This window comes from Crocodylus porosus, unplaced genomic scaffold (assembly GCF_001723895.1).
Source record: "Crocodylus porosus isolate Cpor-Errol unplaced genomic scaffold, CroPor_comp1, whole genome shotgun sequence".
NCBI classification, from domain to species: domain Eukaryota; kingdom Metazoa; phylum Chordata; order Crocodylia; family Crocodylidae; genus Crocodylus; species Crocodylus porosus.
This window is the reverse complement of record NW_017728947.1, coordinates 76,571,773-76,581,020: the sequence shown is the minus strand read 5'-3', so window position 1 is coordinate 76,581,020 and position 9,248 is coordinate 76,571,773. Positions and strand designations below refer to the sequence as shown.

The 9,248-nt window shown below is 43.9% G+C and overlaps 1 protein-coding gene and 2 long non-coding RNA genes across 7 annotated transcripts in view; all 3 read right to left on the bottom strand.

Moving 5' to 3' along the window:
* ESRRB (estrogen related receptor beta) overlaps positions 1–9,248 on the bottom strand; it is a 156,440-nt gene that overhangs the window by 67,216 nt on the left and 79,976 nt on the right. The window lies entirely within an intron of this gene.
* Positions 1–9,248, bottom strand: part of LOC109321436 — a 20,302-nt gene that overhangs the window by 179 nt on the left and 10,875 nt on the right. The window lies entirely within an intron of this gene.
* Positions 2,362–6,633, bottom strand: LOC109321437. Its single transcript, XR_002104055.1, has 2 exons — positions 4,947–6,633; positions 2,362–4,394 (listed from the first exon to the last, which is right to left on the bottom strand). It is a non-coding gene; the product is annotated as an uncharacterized LOC109321437 (long non-coding RNA).

Sequence of the window (9,248 nt, the reverse complement as noted above, 5' to 3'; positions counted from 1 at the left end):
AGCCGTGTCATTGGTGCCCACATGAATCAGGAGCATGGGGTAGTGGTCTGTAGGCCGGAGGAGCTGCGGGATCCTCTCCGCAATGTCTCGGATGCGGGCCCTCAGGAAGCAGCAGACTTCTGCTGCTCAGATTTGGATTCGGCCAAATCGAATCAGAGACAGTGATCCAAATCAATGAATTGAATCACTGTCCCCAGTTCAGTCTGAATCCGAATCAAATACAGCCCATTTCGCCTACCCCTGATATGACCTATTACTGCCAGTCTGTTTTTGAGCTTCCTCTGCTGACTCACTATATTGATAATGGCTTTCTGAATCGCATCTTCCTCTAACTCATTGTATGCCCTCATCCCATGCGTATCCCAGAGTGGTACTATACGTCTCAGATCATGAGTTCACCATACTCACAGGAAGGCCAGCGTAGTCTACCACACAGATCACTGGCTACAGAGACAGGCCTTCTGATGTGCCGTTCTGGTATGTGGGCCAAAGACCACCAAGTAGACCTATAAGCTCCCCCCTTCATGAGGGGGGTGCCACTAAGGGCGCATTACTGATCCCTTGGTACACCTACAGGAAAAAATAGGGACAGGAGTGAAGGTCAAAGGATCAAAACAAGTTCACCAAGGGAAGACACTGAGCAGAGGACACCAGACAGAGTGCAGAGTGCCAAGAACCCACTGGCTCTCAAATGAGTTCAAGGAGCCAGTGGACACTGCCCAATGAAACTCTGCCCAAAGACATGAACTGACCAGGGACAGGATAGCGGGCCCCCCATCCCTGGGGATCCACCTAACTACAGCCTCCTTCCTGGTCAGATAGATTGCCAGCTTGGCTAGGGCCAGGAAAAGGTTGACCAGAAAGTACTAGGACTTGGCAGGGCCACCAATGGGGAGTGCAAAAGAGAAAAAGGTGAGGGGACTAGTGCAGCCAGAACCTCAGCAGGAGGTTCAGGAGGAGGCAGTAAATGGACTGTAGCCTGGTGCAGTCTAAGTAGGTATGCGCCAGGGTCTCCCTCTGCTCACAGAAAGGGCAGGTATTGGGAGAGTCCATGAACCATGAGAGATGCATGTCCATGGTGGAGCCACCAGCTGCGGTCTCCAGTGATTTGCAGGACCAAAATAGAATACAAGCTTGTCCAGCAGGGACCCCCAGCAAGGATGAGGGCGTCCCACCACTTGGTGTCTGGGTGGGACATGAGGATGGGATGATGGAGGGTGCGGACCACGAGCGTGTAGAACTGGTGATGATGGGCTGTTCAGAAGCAGGCTGGCTTGGTATCCCCCAGTCTTTTAAGATGGTGTGGTGGGAAATGCAGTATGGCCTACCAAGGCTAAGGTCCCACGAGAAGTGCTGGGGGGATGAGGGACCATGAAGCCAGGAAATATCCTAATTCCAACTCTAACACCGACTTCTACAAAAGACTTGGGCAAGTCATATCAACTGCCTTTAAGTTTCTGCAGGTGGAAAATGCAGATAACAGTACAGACTGACCCACATTCCAGAAACACAGAGTATAAATTAGCTGACATTTATGCTGTGCTTTGAAGATATAAAGTGTATAGGTAACATGGGATGCATGCCTTAAAAGTGCCATGACAGATGGACAGACTGAAGCACCTCACAAAAGAATCACCACTATAGGCTGCTGGTAGAAGCTGAGCCTATTCCTTCAGCTTTATAACAGAGACCTCTAATTTTTCCACTAACAGGGCAACTCCATTAGTTGACAGAAGTATGCAGCAATTTCCTTCTATGTGGATGAGCCAAGAAAGAAACACAACATACGCTTTATAAATCTGTTACATTAAGTATTAGTTTTATTGAGACCAACTCTGTCCTCCTTCAACCCCATCTTAATGCACCTTAAACTCATTACCCTGTGACCCAATCTGCACAATAACCTTATCTCTAACACTGTCTAATCCTATCTCTATCTCCCTAGGTCCCATTTCACACTCCTCCTGTCTCCTGACCCCATCGTCATAAATCCATTTTGCTGTTACATCCTAACTAGAGTGGGCGGACAAATTTTCAGGAAAACTTTATTTTGCCAAAAACTGTAATTTTTATTTCAATACAAAATTAGGTCATGTTCAAGATTCTTTTTTTGAAGTTTTTTTCAGAGTGACTTCAAATAAAACCAAATTTTGTTTTATTATTTTCTAAGCATTTATGCAGCTTCCCTATAGGCTGCACGTATTACCCTGTAACTGTTTTTTTGACTGGCTGAGATCAATTCATTTTTAAAATGTTCAGAAAATAACCAAACAAAATGTTTTAAAGTTTCTAAAACAAAAAACTCTTCTTTAATTTTTATTTTCTAAAAATGGTCAAGTGTTGGGTTTACATCATATTTTATATGAAACAGATAAAATTTTATTTCCCCCCTGTTAGATGGAAATGCCAATGTTGTGACCCCATTAGATGGCAAGTCCAAAACTCAGTCAGCTCTAGTCCCCCCGACTCCATCCAACAGATACAAGATATAGCACACAGTCTTGCCTTGCTCTGCCCTTATGTGCACCAGATACAACATTTCATGTTTTCCTCATATATGTGTAAAAATGTTTTGGACATTTCCTCACTGGCTTCCCCAGTCATATAAATGAGAGAGGCACATACAGAGTAAATGTAAGTAATCTTAAAAAGCCGTAAACACTAAAAGAGAAGCCCTGGAAATTCAAGAGTACAGCAGCAGCTGCGTCCTTAACTCATATATTAATTATTCAGTGCTTTATACAAGGCAAAGATTAGCCACATGCAGCCAAAACCAACCACCCTGTTTTGCAAGCTTAGTGCTTATGAACAAATCTCGGTCTGTGTTCTCATGTGCTACCATAAAGCTTTACATCAGTTTTCCTGCTATGTAATGAACTCAGAGCTAGGGTCTGGTCAGAGGCTTAGAAATTCTAGTATCTTAACAACTTGTAAAAAGTAATTGAACATTCTGTTCACTTTGACGTGAGCGTGAACAGAAATTCTTGCTCATTCACTTGTAACAGGGACCACGGGTTCCTACACAAACTGCAGAATTATATAGAATTCTAATCTGCCAAGAAAGAATTGGTTGACATGATCAGAGACACTTTGTCTGTTACCTAAATCCAATCCCAATATTTTGTAGCTCCACTGAAAATCCTGCAAAAATAAGTCCAGCTTGCACTGAAGTTAAATAGAGAAGCTGCCATTGACTTCAAAAGGAATTAGATCTAAAGATACAAGACCTGCATGTATTTAGCTGAATATAATGGACACTAGCACTACCCAGTACCTTTCTTTTGACAGGGTGGATCTGCAAAGTCCTTCTCCATATGCTAGAGGCCTGCCTGCCTGCCTTGGCTGAATCAGCCCTTCTTGAAACAATTAGATCAAAGGCACAGTTATTGCAAGGAAAAGACAGAGAACAAGGCTGACAGAATGGCAGGCCATGCTGTGGGGATTGACTGTGGCACTAGTTAACCAGCTGGTGATCACTACAGTTCAACTCCTGAGTATCAATGGGAACAATGAATACCTGAGTCCCCACTGTTAGCCAGTGGTATAACCCACGGAGGTCATTTCACTGTCAGCTATGAGTAGGTTCATCCACTCTATTCAGGCCACCCCATAGGTGTTCTTCAGTAAATAAGTTCTTCTATGTACGGATGACTCATCTATTGACTTGGATTCATAACCTGCAAACAAAGAGCTTAATTTTCACTCATTGCAAAAAATTCCGCCCAGACCCAACTATATGTTTTGCGCCAGCAACGCCCCCAGAAAAGAAAGAAAACCAGGAGGAACTCAGGTAAGACACCAAGCTAAGACAAGGATTAAATATGCTATCCGCTACATAGAACAGGCCACCTGACACAGGAGCACCCCAGCCTCCAGTGACAGTAATTATTCAATAGAAAAAGTATCGGTCACATCAATTACTAAATTAATCCCTCTAGGTGGCTGGGATACAGCTGCAGGATCGCTCAGGCCCAAGCATCTATAAGAAACCTGTGTAAAGATAAAAGCTTAATACCATACAGAATGGGAGCCACTCAAGAAACCCACAAGGATTGGGTTTCAGCCCTGGGAGCAACTGCTTCTGACCCAGCACAATTCCAGTGTAAACAGCTGTCCCTATCAATGTTAATTTTCCTATTTTTGTGTATGTAATTTCGCTGAGGTGGTTAGGTTTCTGGAAATTCTGCAAACGCTTTAACGTTCCTCTGTCCCTGAAGAGCTGCTGGATAGAATTTCAGGCCATGAGGGACTGAATGATCCCTTCCTTTGCCTATTTCCAGATGTTAGAGGGAACTTCCTGGTTGGATTATAGCATGCTCTCACAAGGCTGTAATGAGGGGTGAATTCCAGAGTGAAATCCTCCCAGGTATGCAAACCTAAGCTGATATGTGCTTCTGAAAAACAAAATGCAAAAGACTCAGTTATTTTGTATGCCTTCAAATGTCAGCTAGGTATAACCCAGGGGTTTGAGATACATACCAGATTCTCTCCCGGGTATATATCCAAAACCCAAAATAAAATTCAGGGTTCCTGAATTCTTAAACCCAGATGGATGAATTCTGCTCAGCTTCATTTATAAAGCAAGCAGTCAATATTTTACTAAGAATGCATACTATTAAAGCGATTTTGTAGAGATCATTCTTACTGACCACAATCCCTTACATATAACCATGTGGGGTCCCTGTATCCCTAAAGGACCAGGGCTAAAGGAACACCGGTAAGGATGGTGTATCCCATTGCATCAGGGTTTATTTTAATCAATCTACTGAAAAAATAGCAGTACAGAGTAATTATTAATAATCGAGCAAAATTGGATTATTTCTCTGCACTGCAGTGCTGACTGGATGGGAAGGCTGGTATAGAACTATAGCTCATTAGAGCAGGCTACTGAACTAAAATAGCTGAGCTTGGTAATTTTTCAGGGAAGGTAGAAAAACAAAACTCACCAGTTAACCATATGGGGATACAATCTGCAGGACCCTGGCAGTACCTGGATAAGACTGAAAACTATGGTGTGATGTTCCAGATGGTCAAATCCTACAGCTTTATCCCATTCATATGCAAGTGATAGTGGTATGGCCATCCACGAGAACGTTCTGGCATATCCAGGAAACTTCAAATACTAAGAAGCCACTTCTGACTGTTCCTTATTTTTAAAGAGGGATCAAGTGCTCCATCCAAAATGTGACCTACCAGAAATGTGAAGGAATGAGTTGCTGCAAAGTATAGAGCAACTTGCTTAACACATTGTGCCCTCAGCCCAGTTCTTCTCTTCGCATTTTTTTTTAATCCAAGTAATCAAATGGAAGATAATATCCTAAGGGAATATTATGCTTAAGCTTTTAGAGGTACCAAAGCCAGGAAATCCTGCATAACACTTTCTACAACAGTGGGAACACACACATGTTGCACAGAGGGAGCCATATTTTCAAGCACATATACCTCAGTTGCTCCACACAAAATATATTGGTGCTTCCACAAATGTACACTTGACACAGAAAACAGAGAAATAAAATACACTCAACTGCACTTATGAACATGTTATTGCATCTTCAAGCAACTTTTTCTGTGCCTGAGCATTTTGTCTGTGTATGTTTGTCTGCAAATATTTTGCGGGCATAATTCAGGCACCTCTGTTTGAGAATTTGCCTCACCTCCCATAATCAGGGACCAATCTGGTATAAAATGGTTTAGCTCCCTCAAAGCAAATGAAGTCTGCTGATTTACAACAGCTGGGCAGCTGCAGACCTAAAACATTAAGAGTTTGCATACTCACAGCCATAAAACATGACCTAATTGCAAAGGGAATGTGGTATGGTTACTGATGGAGGCAGAACTTGGATTTCCCCCCAGATCTGTTTATGCAAAACCTTGGCTGTAAAGCTGAATTAATACACCATCCACTGTATGTTTAATAGTGTATCAATTAACATTTCATATTAAATATTTACTTTTGTCAATCTCAGTTAATCTCATAGCACCCTATAGAAAAGAGCAATAGTTTTCTCTTAATGAACATTTTTAATTGCATGTTAATCATTTTATAAGTGAAGGGGAGTAATGGTGACTTTTAGATATTTTTGGTTTTTACTAAAATGTCAGTTTTGCAGTATACAGACTGCCACACAATCCCTGACCCCCAGTAACCAACGAATTCTCAATGTTTAGAGTGAAATGTGGCAAATATGACAGGTAAGTATTATACACAAGGCGGTTCCCTATTAGGGCCAATGCAAAATGGGTGTTAACTACCTCCTGCTTTCACTGTCACCTCTGAAAATGAAGGCAGAACTGGTGGGTGGGAATCATTTGCTTCTTTAGATCAGCCCAGTCCCCAAAGATGCATCTTTGATTCCATATCACTAGTGTCTGCATGGTGCAGAAATCCAGATCGGGGCGGGGGGAGGGGAAAGGTGGGAAAGGAGGAGCAGAGAAGAGGGAAAATAGTGCTGAATGAACAGCTCCTTTGGCATTGTTTGTTGGCTGGAGTAGTAAGGGTTAAGCCTACTTGAGGTTCACTTTGTTCTCCAACATTTGTACAAGGCCTAGCAATTAATCAATCTTGCTCTGTCCTCCTTTTCTTTTCTTTTTCCTTTTCAGAACCGTTGCAAGAATATCATGCCCAGGATCTTGTTTAAATCCACGTCACTTCTCCATCAAGTCAATCCTCCCCCACCACCACCCAGTTTCCCCATAAAGAACCCCCCTCTCTCAAAAGGGGCCTTCTGAGCTCGTTTTGCTAATGTATTCTCAAACCAAATTAGGAGCCCTGACTCTCAGTGAAGTTCGTGAGGTAGTTGCCGCGATGCACTGAATTAAAGATAGAATCTCGGACTCAAATCAGATTAGAGCCCACACACACACATGCAAAAGCCCACTTTCTAATCAATTTTATAAAGGGCCTTCAGCAGAGATACACTAATGGTATTGAGCTGAGATCTTTAAACTAAGTCTGCAAGAAGTCTGCGGAGATAAAGCACACACTGTATTAAAGAGAGAGCTCTTCACAGTGCCCTTCCCACAGAAAGCCCAGTGCACATGGGAACCGCATTTCAAAACACAAAACAACCCTCTTGACACTGACAAGACATTCCTCCCATCCTCCTGTCTCACTTTCATGCTTCAAACCTCTAGTCTTTTCTTTCTTTCTTTTTTTCTCTCTTTCTTTCTTTCTCTTCCTTTGAAGCTGTGGCAGAAGGTCCCTGCACACCATATTCTCCTTTTCTTGATGGAGGGCAACAGGGACATGGGAATTACTGAGCCTTGGGATGTCCCAGGCAGGGGGACTGAGGATAAATTAAAAGTGGGGATTTTTTTTGTTCTGACAGCAAAACACTGCTGTATCTCCAGGAAGTATGGAGTCTGGATAGCCAGAAAGGTTCTGGTTGAAGATGTGTTTTAACTCCAAGACAGCTGCCCCGTGCTGGTAGGACACTGATCCTGATGTGGTACTGGCTAAGACAGGACATCATAACCCTGAACCTTTGTGATATTGCAATGAATATGTCCTGGCTTTAGTATGTGGCTGAGTCTACTAGAAGGGACCTGGGTTTAAAGGCAGCAGCCCACATGCTGGTCCCCCCACGTACCCATTTTCTGGTTTCCAACAGTGGAAATTTTTGTCTTTTAAACATTTTGCTTATCTTGTTAAAGTTGACATTCCACATTGTTACATGGGGCCTGGCAGAAATTAGGAGGAGGAACAAAGCTCCCGTTTGGGGGATAGTGTGGGTGGATGAAAATCAATAGTGGGAGACAAGCAGAAGGAAAAAAGATTTTATTTAAGCAGCTATAAATGGGGATAAAATTTCCCAGCTGTTGCCCAGTCCCTGGTAGCCAAAGGAATGAGTGAAGTGAAGGCTGTGTGTTTGCCAAGACTACAGCTCCAAGCAGGTGAACAATCCTTTGTCCTCTTTTAACCCACTTCCATGAGAGGATACGAAAGCATTTTACAAACAGCAATGAATCAAACCTCATAGCACAAGCCCTGTTAATGCAGTCACCTGCCTCTTACAGAGAGGAAAATTCAGTCACATTGAAGCAAAAGCATTTGCCCATGGTCACACAGAAAACCTGTGGCATAGCCCTGGTGCCTTAGCCGTGAGACCCATCCACTATCAAACAGAAAACTGCCTCTTTGGCTACTAGAAAACATGTTTCCTAGACCCTCACAAACTTTTAAGCTGCTTCAAGAAGTTCTTAATTTGACAAGCACTGGTTGATGGCTTATATAGCCTGCTGTGTATTTTAAAAAAATGTAGAAGTCCACAAAAAATCTGATCAAATATGACCCTCTAACCAGCAACTAATAAACTTAAAAATGAATAGATACAAGGGGGCCATAGGGACAGGGATCTAACGGTGGGGGTCTACTACAGACCCCTCAACCAAGGGGAGGAGCTGGACCGCGAATTTTCAGGCCAGCTTGCAGAGGCACTTAAGGCAAGGGATATAGTTGTCATGAGTGATTTAAATTACCTGGACATCTGCTGGGAGGAACAGTCAGCCAGGTTGGACCGTTCCAGGAGGTTCCTGGCCGAGATACAGGACCTTCACTTAATTCAGGAGGTGCATGGTCCCACCAGAGGAAATGCCCTGTTGGACCTGGTCCTGGCCACAGGTGACGACCTGGTAAGGGGCCTCCAGGTTCCTGACCACCTGGGTGATAGTGATCGTTGCCTGCTGGAATTCATCATCCAGTGCAGGGTGTCAAGGGCCTCCAGCAAGGCGGTAGCCCTAGACTTCAAGAGGGCCAACTTCAGTGAGCTGAGATTAGTGGGAGAGGTGCTGGGGTTCTCGAGAGCAGGGGAGCTCAGTGCCCAAGATGAGTGGTCGTTCCTTAAGGAGACGATACTCAGGGCCCAAGGGGTGACCATCCCAACAAGAAGCAAGTGGGGCAAGAGTGCTCGAAAGCCCTTCTGGCTCACCAAAGGTGTCAGGGAATGCCTGATTGCCAAAAAGGCGGCATACACCCAGTGGAGGCGGGGGGGTGCTATCTCCAAAGAGTAGTATACCTCCTCTGCTTGGGCCTGTAGGGGGGCTGTCAGGAAAGCTAAGGCAGACATAGAGCTAGGACTTGTGTCCAAAATCAAAGATAATAAAAAGTCCTTTTTCAAATATCTAGGGAGGATGAAGAAAGCACTGGGAAACGTGGTGCCCCTGCAAGATCCTCTGGGCAATCTGGTGGTTGCGCCAGAGGAGAAAGCAGACCTCTTTAACCAATTCTTCACCTCCGTTTTCTTGTGCAG